At 46.2% G+C, this 17,920-nt stretch overlaps 1 protein-coding gene across 4 annotated transcripts in view; it reads left to right on the top strand.

The window, feature by feature from the left end:
* Positions 1 to 17,920, top strand: part of HERC4 (HECT and RLD domain containing E3 ubiquitin protein ligase 4) — a 3,175,640-nt gene that overhangs the window by 83,676 nt on the left and 3,074,044 nt on the right. The gene's annotated exons all lie outside the window — the stretch shown is intronic.

Genomic DNA, 17,920 nt, shown 5'->3' on the forward strand with positions numbered 1-17,920 from the left:
CATTCTGAACAATCTATACCTCCATTTTTCTGTAAGTTCTCAGAAAGGGCTGGTGCATTTGGGCAGTCATATTCCTGAGGGCATAAGATTATCTCCCTTGCTTGGTCACTTTCACAGGTGCTACAATTGCTTTATGTCCCTCCCTTTGAAAAAAGAAATACTACAGCATGAAATTAAGAAAATTTTTCTGTCATGACACTTTTGCAGGGGGGTTGTGACCACCGCACCATCCCCATTGTGGGGTGTTTGCCTCCTATTCTTGGTGTTTATATGAACCAGGTTGGAGGAATTATGTTTACAGTTTGCACATGTGGATTCCAGTGCCCTCAAACTCAGACATGCAAATGAGGACTTCATCTGCAAGCAAGTGGTACACAAATATATCCAAAAAGTTAAATGTTATGTAGTCCAGTCTCGCCTACATTCTTACCCTTGGGTTCGGAGTTGAACCTCGGCTCCGACTCTGCCATACTCTAGCTCAAAGCCTTCAATTGGCTCGTGGCTAAGGTTATCCCATACTGCAACGCGCCCATCCCAGATCTCGTTTGCCACTTGTTATGCTCAGACATGGTCTCGCTCTTGGCCGTGGCTAAGTATAATTTTTCTTCTAAATTCAAAAAATTTGTTGACCAAAAAGCTATTTTCATAGCTACCTTGTGTGTGTTCTGGTTGTGTGGCCGGTTCCGTTGGCCTTTTGGTATCCCGTTCGCCCCTTTTCTCCATGGGCTAGGCCCGTTTTTCAGTCAGAGGACCTTATTTTCCCTACTGTCCAGTTGTAGTCTTCCTTTTTGTTGTTTTGTTGTTTCTGTTGTGTTGGTCTCTTGATGTTCTTCATCTCACATTGCTGCAGTCCTTACATATGGGTAGTCCGCTGTCCTCGGTCGGCCCGAATACCAAAGTATTAGGCTGACGTCGGTCAAGGCGCTTAAAACTGACATCAGGACGTCAGGGTACAAAAGCGCATGACCGACGTCATTTCCTCAGTCTTTTTTGCCGCATGGTCCGATGCAGAAGCAGCGTTGCAAGTGCCGTTCGGCGTTCTGAAATTTTTCGAATTTGGAGTTTCAGACCGAATCCAAGTTGGCTAAGTACCCCGTTGGGGAATATTTTGGTTTTTTCTTGCCTCAGTGTTTTACCGGATGTCAGAAAAAGTGAATAACTGTATTTCTTGTGGGAAACGGATACCGCATAGGGACTATCATTCTTTGTGTATTCCTTGTTTGGGGCCTGAGCACGACGTTGTTGGGTGTCGCTTTTGTGCTAGGTTCAATAAACGCACTATTAAGCGAAGGTTGGATTGTGCTAGGCTGGTCTTTGGGAAGCGGTGCAATTATAATATGCCGGCGCATTCTCCGCGCCCGCTTCTCAAGAAGCGCAAAGACAAAGCAGTTAAACCCAGGCAAGATGAGTCGTCCGTTCCGGACGCCGGTTCTTTAGAGGCTTCAGTGGAACCGGTGGTTCCGACGGAGACTTCTCTGGAGTCTCAGGGGGAGACTTTGATTTTGCAGGAGGTGGTCTCTCAGGAAGCAGGTCAGGCTGAAGGGGCTTCTCAAGTTACTGTACTCCCTCCCTTCCTAGGGTGGTTAGGCCTTCTCCTTCTGTTTCCAAGGCTTCTCCCAGAGGCAGGCCAGTTTTAGCTTCTGTTGGTGTCACTCCTAGTTCAGCAGGGTCTGTGCCTAAGAAGCACATGCTTAAAATGGCAGAAGATTTGATTACTCTGATTAGAGGTTCTTTGCCCCTCCTGATAAGAGGCCTAGGGTGGAGCCAGAGTTGGGAAGTTTTGAGCAGGCTTCGATGTTTCAGAGTCTTCAGCTGAAGACTTGCAGGAGTACTCTCCTTATTCTGATTCTGATGCAGATGATTTCACTCCTTCTGCTTCTCCTCCGGAGGATTTTTCTTTTTCAGAGACACTTCATTCTATGAGGGAACATTTTAAGTGGGAAGGTCAGGACTTCTCTGATTCTCGGAAAAGGCTTAGGGAATTTTTGCTGTTACCCCAGCATAGGCCCTTGGCTATACCCCCTGTTCTGGATGTTGTGGAAGATGTGTTTGCAGAGGCTTCACTTAATCCTGATTCTCTGCCTCCTGCTCCTGTTAAACCGGATAGGTATTACAGGGTGCCTGAGGCTCATAAATATCTTTATAAGAGTCCTAGGGCGGACCCAGAAACTATTAGTCAGGGACCTAAGGGTGTCAAGGCCTCTGTTGTAAAAAATCTGGTTCCTCTAGATAAAGAAGCCAGAGCTTTGGATAGATGGGGAAAGAAGGTCTATACATCTTCTACCTTAGCTATGAGGGCTTTGAATTGCCAGTTTCATATGTTGAAATATCAAAACTTTCTTCTTTCTCAATTGAAGTCTAAGGTGGATGCTCTGGCGGAAGGCATTGAGTGTAAGGAATTACAAGGTTTGGTGCATGTCTCTGAACAGGTGGGTAAGCATTCATTACAGTGTGGTTTTGATGCTGTGCAGGCCTCGTCTAGGGTGGCTGCCACTGGCTCAGTTCTTCGCAGGCACGCCTGGCTGAAGGATCAGAATTTATCTGACCATGTTAAGACAAGGATTTTGGATGCTCCTTTGCAGTCTGATGTGTTGTTTGGTTCACCTGTGGAGTCAGTCTTGAAGAAAATGGAAGACAAGGCTAAGTCTATGCAGGCTGTTAAAGATTTTTTGCAAGTTCAGCCTCCGAAGTTTAGTAGGAATTGGCCTGCTAAGGGGTGGACGTATCCTTCTTATGATTCTCAGTCTAGGGGTAGATCTAGATGTGGTAGGGGCAGAGCTCAGAGTTCTTTCAGACCTAGAACAGGGAGTTCACCTGCACAATCTTCGGGTGAGGGCAGGGGCCAGTCCTTTCGTAAACAGGCCCAATGACCTACTTTTTCAGCTGCCAGATCCTTCTTGCCTGGCAGCACCTTTGGGAGGAAGGTTAGCACTCTTCAAGGAAAATTGGATGTTGATTACCCAAGACAAATGGGTATTGGATATCATACACCAAGGTTACAAGTTTTATTTCCATACCTTGCCTCCTTTCAAAGGCATGCCGGACGTTCCTCCTCAGCAAAGACTAGAGGCTCACAAACAAATTTCTCTACTACTTCAAATAGGGGCCATACAACCGGTCCCTCTGCCAGAAGTGGGCCTAGGATTTTATTCTCGCCTGTTTCTAGTACCAAAGAAAGGAAACACGTGGAGACCAATTTTGGATTTATCTATCCTCAACACATCTGGACATTCCCAAGTTCAAAATGTTGACGTTACAACAGCTTTTACCTCTGCTGGGCAAAGATCACTGGATGGTGACTCTGGATCTCAAGGAAGCTTACCTTCATGTTCCTATCAGGCCCAGTTGCAGGAAGTATCTGCGTTTTCGGGCTGGGACTTCACATTATCTGTTCTCTGCATTGCCCTTTGGCTTATCTACTGCGCCCAGAGTGTTCACGAAGGTTCTGGCTCCAGTGGTAGCTTTCTTTCGGCTAAGAGGAATACAAATCTATCCTTATTTGGACGATTGCCTGATTCTGGCCCAAGAAAAGGACGAACTTCTTCATCATTTACAGTATGTGATGGCAGTGTTAAGATGCCTGGGGTATTCTGTGAACGAAATAAAGTCCAGTCTAGTACCCTCTCAGGACATGTGCTTTCTGGGTGTGAGACTGAATACAGCATCCCAGATGGCCTTTTTGACCCCGGGCAAACAAAAGAATCTTTCTCTTTACTTCCACCAATTGTCTCGTCAGTCCAGGCTGACTGCAAGGACAGTCCTTCAAGCCTTGGGGTTCATGGCATCTTGTATTCTGGTACTTCCCAATGCCAAACTGCATATGAGGAAGCTACAGTGGTATCTCAAGAATGTATGGACACAGCACTGCCAAGATTTGGACACTGTCATTCAGATAATACCTTGCATTCAAAAGGAATTTTTGTGGTGGGCTCAGGAATGTCACCTAAACAAGGGACTCTGTGACCCGGCCAGAGGCGAGTCAGATTTTAACGACAGATGCCTCGGACAAAGCTTGGGGAGCTCATCTAAATGGAAAATGGGTACAAGACACGTGGCCTGCCAGACTTCAACATCTACATATCAACTTGAAGGAGATGTTAGCAGTCCAATTTGCATTGATAGCTTTCAAGGATTTACTTCTTCCAGGGCAGGTGTTGATTCAAACAGACAACACAACTGTCATGTGGTACATCAACAAGCAAGGGGAACGATTCTTATCCTCTATGCAGACAAGCAATGATTTTGTGGGAGACTGCTCTCAGTTTACAGCTAAATCTTCAGGCAAGGTTTCTGCCAGGAGCACAGAACTCCTTAGCAGATGTGTTGAGCAGACAAATTATGGATCCCCACGAGTGGAAGTTGGATCCTCATGTATTTCAGAGATTGACAGTGTTATGGGGAACTCCAGACATAGATCTGTTCGCTTCTCCACTAAATTACCAGCTGCCAAAGTTTTGCACAAAAAGGTTTCATCCCACAGCTTGGAAAGTGGATGCTCTCTTTCAATTGGAGCAATCTTCACGTGTATGCCTTTCCACCTCTGCCTCTCCTCCCAAAGGTACTGCTGAAGGTCAGACAGGACAAGCCAAACATGATTTTAATAGCTCCAGATTGGCCTCGACAGCACTGGTACCCATTACTGAGAAGTCTGGTACAGGAGCCTCCATGGCCTTTGCCTTAGATTCCTCACCTGCTGTCTCAGGAGAACAGTCATTTACTCAATGTCAAACTTCATTCTCTACATCTGACAGCCTGGCATATTCTGTTCTAAACCCTGGAGGGTCTCAGCTTCCACAACAAGTTTTGAATGTTATTTTGGAGGCCAGAAGGTCTAGTACAAGGAAAGTTTACGCAGATAAATGGAGGAGATTTTTATTTTGGAGTACAGCAAAGGACTTTGATGTTTCTAAACCTAATAAGTGTTGCGCTTCAATACCTTACTGAGTTATTGGACAAAGGTTTGTCCTTCTCCTCTATAAAGGTTCATGCTGCAGCAATTTCTGCTCACTATGACTGTGACCCACCATTATTTTCTCAGCCTTTGTTTAAGCAATTCCTTAGAGGGGCAAAGAATATAAGACCCCCACGTAGAGCTCCTACTCCTGCTTGGGATCTCAATTTTGTGTTGGAGAAACTCACTCTACAACCTTTTGAGCCTGCAGCATCGGCAGAGTTGAAATATTTATCATGGAAGACTGCTTTTTGTTGGCCATTACCTCTGCGAGAAGGGTTTCTGAATTACAGGCCCTTATGGCAGTTGAGCCTTTCTTAATTTTCCACAAGGATAGGGTGTCTTTAAGCGCATTAACCCTTCTTTTTATGCCTAAAGTGGTTTCTAGTGTGGCTTTAAACCAAACTATTCATTTGCCTACTTTTATGCAAACCCCAAAATAAAGGGGAAAGGATTTTGCACACTTTGGATATACACAGACAGTTGCGATATTATTTGAGCAGAACTAAAGGGTTCAGGCAGTCTCAGCAGTTGTTTGTTTCTTTTGCTTTGGGTTCTCAGGGCAAACCTGTTTCAAAACAAACTATTTCTAAGTGGATTGGTTTTTGCATTGCTTTCTGTTATTCCCATCATGGTAAGGAGATTCCAGCTGGGATTAGGCCTCATTCCACTAGGGCTACTGCCACTTCTACAGCTTTTTAAGGGGTGGCTACTAAAGATATTTTGGAAGCAGCTACTTGGAGTTCAGTGCATACTTTCTCTAAGCATTACCACCTTCCACTTTACTCTAAATCTAGGGCTGGATTTGCCACTGCAATTTTACAGGGCATTTTGGCAGCTCCTAATGCTTTATAGTTTTGCCATCCTCCCTTACCTCTGCTTTGGGATTCTACCCATATGTAAGGACTGCAGCAATGTGAGATGAAGAACATAGTACAGTTTTGTACCTACCATAAATGTAGATGTTCGAAGATCCACATTGCTGCAGTCCAATTTACCCTCCCTCCTTCCCCTCTGTTGTTGAAGGTGGTGGAGGTGTGGTTTGTGTTGTACATATTGTAAATATGGTTAGTGCACGGGTGGTTGGTTAGTTTTTGCTGTTTTTTTGGCTTTGGCCTTTCTTGTTAGGGCCTTCTGACATCTGGGGCAAGAAAAGACTGAGGAAATGACGTCGGTCATGCGCTTTTGTACCCTGACGTCCTGATGTCAGTTTTAAGCGCCTTGACCGACGTCAGCCTAATACTTTGGTATTCGGGCCGACCGAGGACAGCGGACTACCCATATGTAAGGACTGCAGCAATGTGGATCTTCGAACATCTACATTTATGGTAGGTACAAAACTGTACTTTTCCTGGGCTAGGCCCATTTAAATTAGAGGACCTAGTCCTCCTTGTGGTTGTCCGCGTTCTAGGCCGTTTCAGTTAGAGACTCCCAATCTTTCCCGTGCCCTTCTGTGTTTGTTTTTTGGTGCAAGGGTTTTCCTGTGTTCCCTTGTGTGGTGTGTGTGGAGTTTTCTTGTCAGCATGTCTAAAGATCCCAAAGAACACAGGCCTTCGGGCTTTAAAAAGTGTAAAGAATGTAGTAACAAGATGTCATTAACTGATGGGCACTCCGTGTGTGTGTGTGTACTGTTGGGTGCTATTCTTCGCCAAGAATCCTGCTTGTTTGGCCACAATTTCAGTCCCCATGTACTGCAAGAGAGGAAGAACAAGCTTCTCTTAAAAGGACTACTGAAACCTTCCTTTGAAGAAGATTTGGAGAGGTCTTCTAGTTCCAGAGCCTCTCCTTCCAAACCAGACAAGAAATGAGAGAAAAAAATCTTCAAAAAAACGCTGTCCAGCTCGGTCAGTTTTCTTAGAGTCGCCAGAGAAAATTACTAAAACTACTGTTACTTCGGCTCCATTGGCTTCAGTGCCGACAGAAGGCAGTACACTGACTATGTCGACATTGGCTCCCAGCATCTCGGAGCCGGTGACAGATATTCTAGTTCGGAGCCGGTCTCCAGTTCCACGACCGGTTTCTCAGTCTCATAGGCCTCCCTATGTAGGGAGATCCAGATCTCCAACCTTATCCTCTAGGTCCTCTCGGACCCTCTCTGATGACTGTCGATAGAGTAGTGCAGAAACTGCTCCAGTCATTGGTGCTGACTAAATTGTTTTCGGTTCCAGCCCAGTCGGCCCCGGAGCACATCCTCCCCCCCTCTTTGGCTGTTCATCCTCTGAGCCTTTCTCTGCTTTCTGAGCGGGAGCTGTTGGTTCTGTCGGATGCCGTGAGGTCTGTTCCAGTAGCCCCATCTGGCCTCTCTGCTCAGATCTCCACTCCGACCCCATCAGTGCCGTCCACGGGGTCCAGGATTCTTGGTTCACCAGTCGGACCAGAGAGGGAGGTCTCGAATCGATGATCTTTGGCTCCTAGCTTTCCTCTCGGTGCTTCGGCTTGGGTGAGCTTGGGTCTGACATCGGCTTCGGACCTCATCTCTTCGGCTCCGAGGGCTACTACCGTATCTTCCACAGTCAGTCGACCTTTGGAGCCAAGGGGTTCAGCTTTCGAGGTCATGAGCATGCTGGCCAGGTCATCAGCTGCATCTTAGGGCACTGACACTCTGCCCCCTCCAGCACTGGTATCAGTCTCGAATCACCCTCTATCCATGGACAGCGGAGACCCAAGGCCTCAGGATACCTCCATGAGTGGTCCCCAACTTTCTGAGGTCTCCCCGGAGTTTTTTGCCTGAGGAGCCCCCAGAAAGAGTTTGCAAGAGGAAGCATCTTGACTCCCAAGATGAGTCTCTTGCGTCTGACACCGACCTTGAGGAGTCCCCCAAGTAGTCTTCTGAAGATATCTCTTTCTCAGATATCCTGGAAATCTTGAGGCAGAGAGGTGACTTGCCCTCCAAATCCCCTTCTGAGGAGGAGTTTGTGTTCTTGAAGGCCTTCGGGTCTCACCCCTCCACCCCTTGGGTTTCTCCCCTATTCAACGAGCTACTGGATCTTGTTTGTCGGAAGGTGTGGTAAACTCCAGACACTGTGTAACCGGTCCCTAGGAGACCCAACAAGTTTTTGTCCGCTCCTCCAGGCAAGGATTTTCTTACGAAAGCCGTTCCAGTAGATGTCGTGGTGGTGGCAGCAGCCACCAAGAAGGAACTTGATAAAACTTCATCTACTGTCCATCCCTAGCAAGGAGTCTATGGACAGGTATGGGAAGCGTGTGTTTTCTTCAGCAGCCTTTACACTGCAGTTAGTTGCTGAGCTATTTGTCACATTTTACACGGCTCCAGAGAGATCTCCTAAAAGAGCTGGGAGATTCTCTACAGGGTAATGTTTCTGATGCTGTGGTTCAAAAGGTCGGTGCTTAGATGTCTACCCTAAATTCCATTACCAACTCCTCCATGAGGCTGATCTTGTATGCAGCCGACGGAGCGAGCAGGGCTGCGGGTTCCAGAGTCTCTTAGGAGACACTCCTGGATGCACCTGTGCAACTTCGCGGAGGCTTTCAAGTCTACTTTCACCACACCTCCTTTGACAGTTCATCCTTATTTGGAACCAAGTTGAAGGACGCACTCTTACTAGGTGTGAGCAGGAAGGAAGAACCCTGTATGCCGTGGGAGTCCGATGTTCTTCATCTCACATTGCTGCAGTCCTAACACTTGGGTAGTCCGCTGTCCCAGTCGGCCCGAATACCAAAGTATAAGGCGGACGTCGGTCAAGGCGCATTTGACTGACATCAGGACGTCAGGGTACAAATGCGCATGACCGACGTCATATCCTCAGTCTTTTTTGCCGCATGGTCCGATGCAGAAGCAGTTTTGCGAGTGCAGGTTGGCGTTCTGAAATTTTCTGAAGTCGGAGTTTCAGACCGAATCAAAGTTGGCTAAGTACCCGTTGGGAATATTTTGGTTTTTCTTGCCTCAGTATTTAACCGGATGTCAGAAAAAGTGAATAACTGTATTTCTTGTGGGAAACAGATACCTCATAGAGATTACCATACCTTGTGTATACCTTGCTTAGGGCCTGAGCACGACGTTGTTGGCTGTCGCTCTTGTGCTAGATTTAACAAACGCACTATTAAGAGAAGATTAGATTGTGCCAGGTTAGTTTTTGGGAAGCGTTGTAATTACAACATGCCGTCGGATGCTCCGCCCGCCTAAAAGCGCAAGGAAAAAGCAGCGAAGCCTAGGGTGGAAGAACAGTCTGTCCCGGACGTCGGTTCTTTAGAGGGCTCAGTGGAGCCGGTGGTTCTACCAGAAGTTCCTTTGGATGCTCAGGGAGAGACTTTACTGTTACAGGATGTGTCCTCTCAGGAGGTAGGCCAGGCTGAAGGGGCTTCTCAGGTAGCTGTTCTCCCCTCCCTTCCTAAGGTGGTTAGGCCCTCCCCTTCTGTTTCCAAGGCTTCTTCTAGAGGCAGGCCAGGGTTAACTTCAGTGGGGGTCTCCCCTAGTTCTTCAGGGTCTCTGCCTAAGAAACATATGCTTAAAATGGCAGAAGATTTGATTACTATGATTAGAGGTTCTATGCCCCCCCCCCGATAAGAGGCCTAGGGTGGAACCTGAGCTTGAAAGTTTTGAGCAGTGTTCGGAGGCTTCTGAGTCTTCGGCTGAAGACTTGCAGGAGTTTCCTCCTTATTCTGATTCTGATGTAGATGACTCTACACCTTCGGCTTCTCCTCCTGAGGATTTTTCTTTTTCAGAGACTCTTCATTCCATGAGGGAGCATTTTAAATGGGAAGGTCAAGATTTCTCTGATTCCAGGAAAAGGCTTAGGGAATTTTTGTTTCTACCCCAGCATAGGCCTTTAGCTATACCTCCTGTTCTGGATGTGGTAGAGGATGTTTTTGCAGAGGCTTCCCTGAACCCTGATTCTTTGCCTCCTGCCCCAGTTAAACCGGATAGGTATTATAGGGTGCCTGAAGCTCATATGCATCTTTTTAAGAGTCCTAGGGCAGACCCAGAAACTGTTTCTCAGGGCCCTAAAGGTGTTAAGGCTTCTGTTGTTAAAAATCCTGTTCCTTCTGATAAAGAGGCAAGGGCTTTGGATAGATGGGGAAAGAAGGTGTATACTTCTTCCACTTTAGCCATGAGGGCTTTGAATTGCCAGTTTCACATTTTGAAATACCAGAATTATCTCCTTTCACAATTGAAGTCTAGGTAGATGCTTTGGCGGAAGGTATTGAGTGTAAAGAGTTGCAGGATTTAGTTCATGTTTCTGAACAGGTGGGTAAGCATTCCTTGCAATGTGGTTTTGATGCTGTACAGGCCTCTTCGAGGGTGGCAGCCACTGGTTCTGTTCTTCGCAGGCACGCCTGGCTGAGGGATCAGAATTTAGCTGAACATGTAAAGACAAGGATTTTAGATGCTCCTTTACAATCTGATGTGTTATTTGGTGCGCCTGTGGAAGCAGTTTTAAAGAAAATGGAGGACAAGGCTAAGTCTATGCAGACTGTTAAAGATTTTTTGCAGGTTCAGCCTCCAAAGTTTAGTAGAAATTGGCCTACTAAGGGTGGACTTATCCTTCTTATGATTCTCAGTCTAGGGGTAGATCTAGACGTGGTAGGGGCAGAGCTCAAGGTTCTTTTAGGCCTAGAACAGGAGTTCACCTGCCCAGTCCTCTGGTGAGGGCAGGGGTCAGTCCTTTAAACAGACCCAATGACTTGCCTTTTCAGCTGCCAGAGCCTTCGCCTGGCAGCACCTTTGGGAGGAAGGCTGGCACTTTTCAAAGAAAATTGGGATGTTATTACCCAAGACAGATGGGTATTGGATATCATTCACCACGGTTACAGGTTTTAGTTCCATACCTTGCCTCCTTTCAAAGGCATGCCAGACATTCCTCCTATACAAAGAAAAGAGGCTCACAAGCAAATTTCTCTGTTACTCCAGATAGGGGCCATTCAGCCGGTTCCTGTGCCAGAAAGGGGCCTAGGATTTTATTCTCGCCTGTTCCTAGTACCAAAAAGGGGAACACGTGGAGACCAATTTTGGATTTGTCTATCCTCAACACTTATCTGGACATTCCCAAGTTCAAAATGTTGACGTTGCAACAGCTTTTACCTCTGCTGGGCAAGGATCACTGGATGGTAACTTTAGATCTCAAGGAGGCTTACCTTCATGTGCCTATCAGACTCAGTTGCAGGAAGTATCTGCGTTTTCGAGCTGGAAATTCCCATTATCAGTTCTCTGCATCACCATTTGGCTTATCTACTGCCCAGAGTATTCACAAAGTTCTGGCTCCAGTTGTGGCTTTCTTCAGGCTAAAAGGAATACAAATCTATCCTTACTTGGACGACTGTCTGATTCTGGCTCAAGAAAAGGAAGAGCTTCTTCAGCATCTGGAATATGTGATAGCAGTGCTAAGATGCCTGGGGTATTCTGTGAACGAAATAAAGTCCAGTCTAGTACCCTCTCAAGACATGTGCTTTCTGGGTGTGAGACTGAATACAGCAGCCCAGATGGCCTTTTTAACCCCGGTCAAACAAAGAATCTTTCCCTTTACTTCCATCAACTATCTCTTCAGTCCGGGCTGACTGCAAGGACAGTCCTTCAAGCCTTAGGGTTCATGGCATCTTGTATTCTGGTGCTTCCCAATGCCAAACTGCATATGAGGAAGCTGCAATGGTATCTAAAAATGTATGGACACAGCACTGCCAGGATTTGGACACTGTCATTCAAATAATACCTTGCATTCAAAAGGAATTTTTGTGGTGGGCTCAGGAATGTCACCTAAACAAGGGACTCTGTGACCCGCCAGAGGCGAGTCAGATTCTAACGACAGATGCCTCAGACATTGCTTGGGGAGCTCATCTGAATGGAAAGTGGATACAAGACAAGTGGCCTGCCAGACTACAGCATCTACATATCAACATGAAGGAGATGTTAGCAGTCCAGTTTGCATTAATGGCTTTCAAGGAGTTACTTCTTCCGGGGCAGGTGTTGATTCTAACAGACAACACAACTGTCATGTGGTACATCAACAAACAAGGGGAACACATTCTTATCCTCTATGCAGGCAAGCAATGATTTTGTGGGAGACTGCTCAGCTTGCAGCTAAATCTTCAGGCAAGGTTTCTGCCAGGAGCACAGAACTCCTTAGCAGATGTGTTAAGCAGGCAAATCATGGATCCCCACGAGTGGAAACTGGATCTTCATGTATTTCGAAATTGACAGTGTCCTGGGGAACTCCAGACATAGATCTGTTCGCTTCTCCACTAAACCACCAGCTGCCAAAGTTTTGCACGAAAAGGTTTCATCACACAGCTTGGAAAGTGGATGCTCTTTCTTTCAGTTGGGAAAATCTTCATGTGTATGCCTTTCCACCTCTGCCTCTCCTCCCAAAGGTACTCCTAAAGGTCAGACAAGACAAGCCAAGGATGATTTTGATAGCTCCAGATTGGCCTCGCAACACTGGTACCCATTACTGAGGAATCTGGTAAGGAAGCCTCCATGGCCTTTACCTTTAATTCCACACCTTTTGTCTCAGAGGGACGGTCATCTACTCAATGTCAAGCTTCACTCTTCATCTAACAGCCTGGCATATTCTGTTTTGAACCACAGCAGGTCTCAACTTCCTCAACAAGTTTTGAATGTGATTATGGAAGCCAGAAGACCTAGTACAAGTAAAGTGTATGCAGAAAAATGGAAGATATTTTTATTTTGGAGTGCAGCAAAGGATTTGGATGTTTCTGAGCCTAATTTGAGTGTGGCTCTTCAATATCTTACTGAGTTATTGGACAAAGGTTTGTCTTTCTCTTCCATTAAGATTCATGCTGCAGCAATTTCAGCTCACTATGATTGTGACCCACCATTGTTTTCTCATCCTTTGTTCAAGCAATTTCTTAGAGGGCAAAGAATATAAGACCCCCAATAGAGCTCCTACTCCTGCTTGGGACCTCAATTTTGTGTTGGAGAAACTTACTCTACAACCTTTTGAGCCTGCGGCTACTGCTGAATTGAAATACTTGTCATGGAAGACTGCTTTTGTTGGCCATTATTTCTGCAAGAAGGGTTTCTGAATTGCAGGCCCTTAAGGTGGCAGTTGAGCCTTTTGATTTTCCATAAGGATAGGGTATCATTACGCACTAATCCTTCATTTATGCCTAAGGTGGTTTCTAGTGTGGCTTTAAACCAAACTATTCATTTGCCTACTTTTATGCAGATCCCCAAAATAAGGGGGAAAAGATTTTGCACACTTTAGATGTACACAGACAGTTGCGTTATTATTTAAGCAGGACTAAGGATTTTAGGCAGTCTCAGCAGTTGTTTGTTTCTTTTGCTTTGAGTTCTCAGGGCAAGCCTGTGTCAAAACAAACTATATCTAAGTGGATTGGGTTTTGCATTGCATTCTGTTATTCCCATCATGGCAAGGAGATTCCAGCTGGGATTAGGCCTCATTCCACTAGGGCTACTGCCACTTCAACAGCATTTCTAAGGGGTGGCAACTAAGGATATTTTGAGGCAGCTACTTGGAGTTCAGTGCATACTTTCTCCAAGCATTACCACCTTCCTCTCTATTCTAAATCCAGGGCTGGTTTTGCCACTGCTGTGTTGCAGGGCATTTTGGCAGCTCCTGCTTCATTATAGTTTTGCCATCCTCCCTTACCTCTGCTTTGGGATTCTACCCAAGTGTTAGGACTGCAGCAATGTGGAATGAAGAACATAGTACAGTTTTGTACCTACCATAAATGTAGATGTTCGAGGATCCACATTGCTGCAGTCCAATTTACCCTCCCTCCTTCCCCTCTGTGTTTAGGGGTGGTTGTGTGGGTGGGGTTCTATTTTTTGTAAATTTTGTATATATTGTACATATATTAGGTACAGGAGTGTTTGGTGTTTTTTGGTTTTGGCCTTATCTTTTTAGGGTCTTCTGACATCTGGGGCAAGAAAAGACTGAGGATATGACGTCGGTCATGCGCATTTGTACCCTGACGTCCTGATGTCAGTCAAATGCGCCTTGACCGACGTCCGCCTTATACTTTGGTATTCGGGCCGACTGGGACAGCGGACTACCCAAGTGTTAGGACTGCAGCAATGTGGATCTTCGAACATCTACATTTATGGTAGGTACAAAACTGTACTTTTTTCCATGCCTTCTAGACCTTACCCCAAGGGCCAGAAGGGTGGAAAAATGTGGTTCAGAAAGTTGCAGCGTTTTTTTCACGACGGAGTGATTTCCCCCTCCAGAGGCAGGGAGGGGGGGTTGGAAATTCAGGTAGATGCCACCCTAGAAGCAGAGGAGGCCCGCATAACCAGGGGGACCACGATTCTTTAGTGGTTCTCCCTACCAGTGCTCCTGACGGGAGGCCCGACTATGCGTGTCTCTGGAGCCATTCGGGGGTCGCATATCTCTATACCCAGAAGCCTGGCGAGACATTACCCAAGAAGAGTGGGTATTGGGGAGAATTTCCAGGAGGTCATCATATTCCTTTTCTTTCTTATCCCCCTCCAAACAAAAGAATCAGACGTTCCACCCATTCACAGGGATTTCGCAACTTTAGAAGTACAAAAGTTGCTGTCAAAGGGAGCCATCCAGCCTGTCCCTGCAGACCAAGTAGGATTAGGGACTTGCTCAAGATTCTTTTTGGTGCCGAAAAGAACAGGGGACCTGAGGCCCATCTTGGATCTCAGCCGTTTTAACCTTCATGTAGAGGTCCAAGTTCCACATGGTCACATTACAGTCAATTCTCCCGTTTAAGGAAAATGTGTGGATGTGCTCCATCGACCTCAAGGATGCTTACTACCATATTAAGATGGACAGGGCATTCAGAAGTCACTTATGCTTCCGGCTGGGAGCCAGTCATTTTCAGTTTTGCTCCCTGCCCTTTGGTCTCATCACAGCCCCCAGGATGTTCATCAAATGCATGGCAGTGGCAGCGGCTCACTTGAGATGTCGGGGATTCCAAGTGTTTCCGTACCTGGATGACTGGCTCCTGTCTGCCACCACCAGACATCTACTGCTACAGACCAGGGACACCACTATTGTGCTGTGTAAACGTCTGGGAATTACTCTGAATTGGGAAAAGTCTGCCTTGTTGCCCTCGCAGCGTGTTAACTTTATCGGCAACGAATTAGACACTGTGCTCATGAGGGCCTTCCTACCTAAAGAGAGAATTCCGGTTTTACAGCAGCAGGTCTACGCTTTGCTACCATTGAAGAAGGTCAAGGCAAAAGTGGTCCTAAAGTTATTGGGGACCATGGCTGCCACGATTATGCTAGTTCCCCTTGCGAGACTACACATGAGACTATTTCGATGGCTACTTTTTGCCCAATGGTCTTTACAGCATCTCCCACTCTCCTATCTTATTCTTACTACATCTCCCACTCTCCTATCTTATTCTTACTACAGACAAGTGCAAGCAGGATCTGCGCTGGCGGATTCAGACTAGCAATCTCAATGCGGGCATGCCTTTCGTTCTTCCTTCCCCAGTTGCCACGGTGACGATGGATGCCTCTCAGATCGGGTGGGGGGGCATTATCTCGGCAGGACAGTCCAAGGCACGTGGCAATAGCACGAGACCAATTTGCATATCAACGTCTTGGAGTTGAGAGCGGTGCTATTAGGGTTGCAAACACTTCAGGGCTTTCTTCCTCATGGGACAGTGGCAATCCACTCAGACAACATGTCAGTGGTATGGTTTCTGAACAAACTGGGAGGAACCATCTGAACAAACTGGGAGGAACCAGGTCGTATCTCCTTTGCAGAGAGGCACTTTGAGTCTGTCAGTGGGCAGTTTTTTCCCGACACTTTTTCTAGTGGCAATGCACATACCAGGGAAGTCTAACATGATTGCAGACAGGCTGAGCAGAGCTATCCTGATGCCTCACGAGTGGTCCCTGAATGAACAAGTGGCGGAGCAGATTTTCCACAGATGGGGTCATTTGCCAGACCCCTCAATGCCAAATGCAGCAGCTACTTCACCCCCCCCCCCCCCGAAGGGAGAGGCACCCAGGGACGCTTTAGTTCATGATTGATTGGCCCTCCGGTCTTCTCTGTCTTCCTGCCAGTCCCCCTGATGACGAAGGTTATTCAGAAAGCCCAATCCTTGGGAAGCAAGATGATACTGATTGCACCACACTGGCCTCGTCAGATTTGTTTCCCTTTTCTCCACCCTTATCTAATGGACGATCTGTGGATTCTGGACCCAGAGTCAGATCTGCTGACTCGTATGTCATGGCAGTTCCATCCCTCCATTCAGACCTCCAATTCAATGCTCCAATTCCGTCCCTAGTCAGGCTTCATGATTTTTCCCCGAAGGTGGTTCATATTCTATCTATTTCCCACAAGCCTTCTACTAGGAAGATTTATTCCAGTAAGTGGAAGAGATTCTCCATTTGGGTTCATGAAAGGCAGATTGACCCCCATACAGCTCCCATCAATTTTAGAATTTCTTTCTCAACTGTTCAGCCAGGGATCAGCTGCGGCAACTATCAAAGTGCAGTTGGCAGCCATTTCTACTTTTCATGTTGCTAATGAACCCAATCTAATGGCGCACAGGCTTTGTAGGGCTTTTCTGAAAGGGACTATGCTACTTCGACCTCCAGTCTTTGATCCTGTAATGCAATGGGACCTCAGTTTTATGTTACAGCGGCTTATCTCGCCTCCCTTTGAGCCCCCAGCAACTTGTGACATAAAATGTTTGTGTTGGAAGTCAAGCTTTTTGATAGCCATCACTTCTGCTAGGCAGGTCTCTGAACTCCAAGCTTTATCGGTTCAGGCCTCTTACTTGGTATTTTACAAGGATAGGGTTTCTCTAAGACCTAATCCTTCCTTTATGCCAAAGGTTGCTTCGGTTGTCAACCTCAACCAGTCCATTGAGCTGCCTGTATTTTTCCCTGAATTCTCTAACCAGGCAGAATTTGTTTCATCAGTTAGATGTTCACAGACAATTGCGTTTCTATTTACATAGCACTAAAGATATTAGAAAATCAGATCAACTCTTTGTCTAATTCTCAGACAATAGACTTGGGGCTCCAGTTTCTAAAGTAACTCTGTCCAGATGGATTTCTAGTTGCATTTCCTTCATTTATATTTCAAATGGCAAGGAGTTGCCCTTTAAAGGCTCATTCTACACGATCGGGGTCTACATCTACTGCTTTTCAGGCTAGGATGTCTATGGATGATATTTGTCCTGCAGCCACATGGGCATTGCCTCACACCTTTTATTAGTCACTACAAATTGGATCTGATATCTAGAGGCAGATCTTTCTTTGGTTCTACAGTGCTCAAGAGTATTTTTCAATGAGCCACCCAAGGTTTAGGTGCTAGGGACGCTGTCCCAAGGGTAAGAATGCAGGCGAGATTGGATTACATAATATCAAGAAGTTATGTACTCACCATAGCGTTCGATGTATGTAGTCCATCTCGCCTCACATTCTTACTAACCCACCCACCTACCCCATCCTGGAGGACCTAGAGGTTTAGTCTCTGTTTTCAGTATCCTTTTTTGTTGGGTTGGTTCTTCCTTTCAGCGTATTTGTGTGTGTATGTGAGCTTGCAGCAAACAAGATCTGAGATGGGTGCGTTGCAGTATGAGATACCTCTTAGCCACGAGCCAAATGAAGACTTTGAGCTAGAGTATGGCCAAGTCTGAGCCAAGGTTCGGCTCGGAACCCAAGGGTAAGAATTTGAAGCGAGATGGAATACATACATCGAACGTTATGGTGATTACATAACTTCTTGTTCTACTACAAGTCATGTGCTATTAAGAATCCACTGCAAGAAAAGAGGCTGTCAACCTTTCTGTCAGCGAGTAGACATCAGAGGTCTCACCAGACAAAGGGTCAGTATATTCCAGATTCCTTGTAGTGGCAAAAAGACTAAAGACTTCAGGTCATTGCTAGATTGTGTCCCAAAGGCTAATTTGGCATTACATGTATGTTGCGTAGTAATTTTTATACCTACCCTGTTATTTTGGAAAAAATTTTGCCCAGCTGTAAGGTAAAAGGAGGTCCTTTTCTTTCTTTGATATAGTCTACCATTGAAACCA

This window comes from Protopterus annectens, chromosome 14.part0 (assembly GCF_019279795.1).
Source record: "Protopterus annectens isolate FY-2018-M chromosome 14.part0, PAN1.0, whole genome shotgun sequence".
NCBI lineage: Eukaryota > Metazoa > Chordata > Ceratodontiformes > Protopteridae > Protopterus > Protopterus annectens.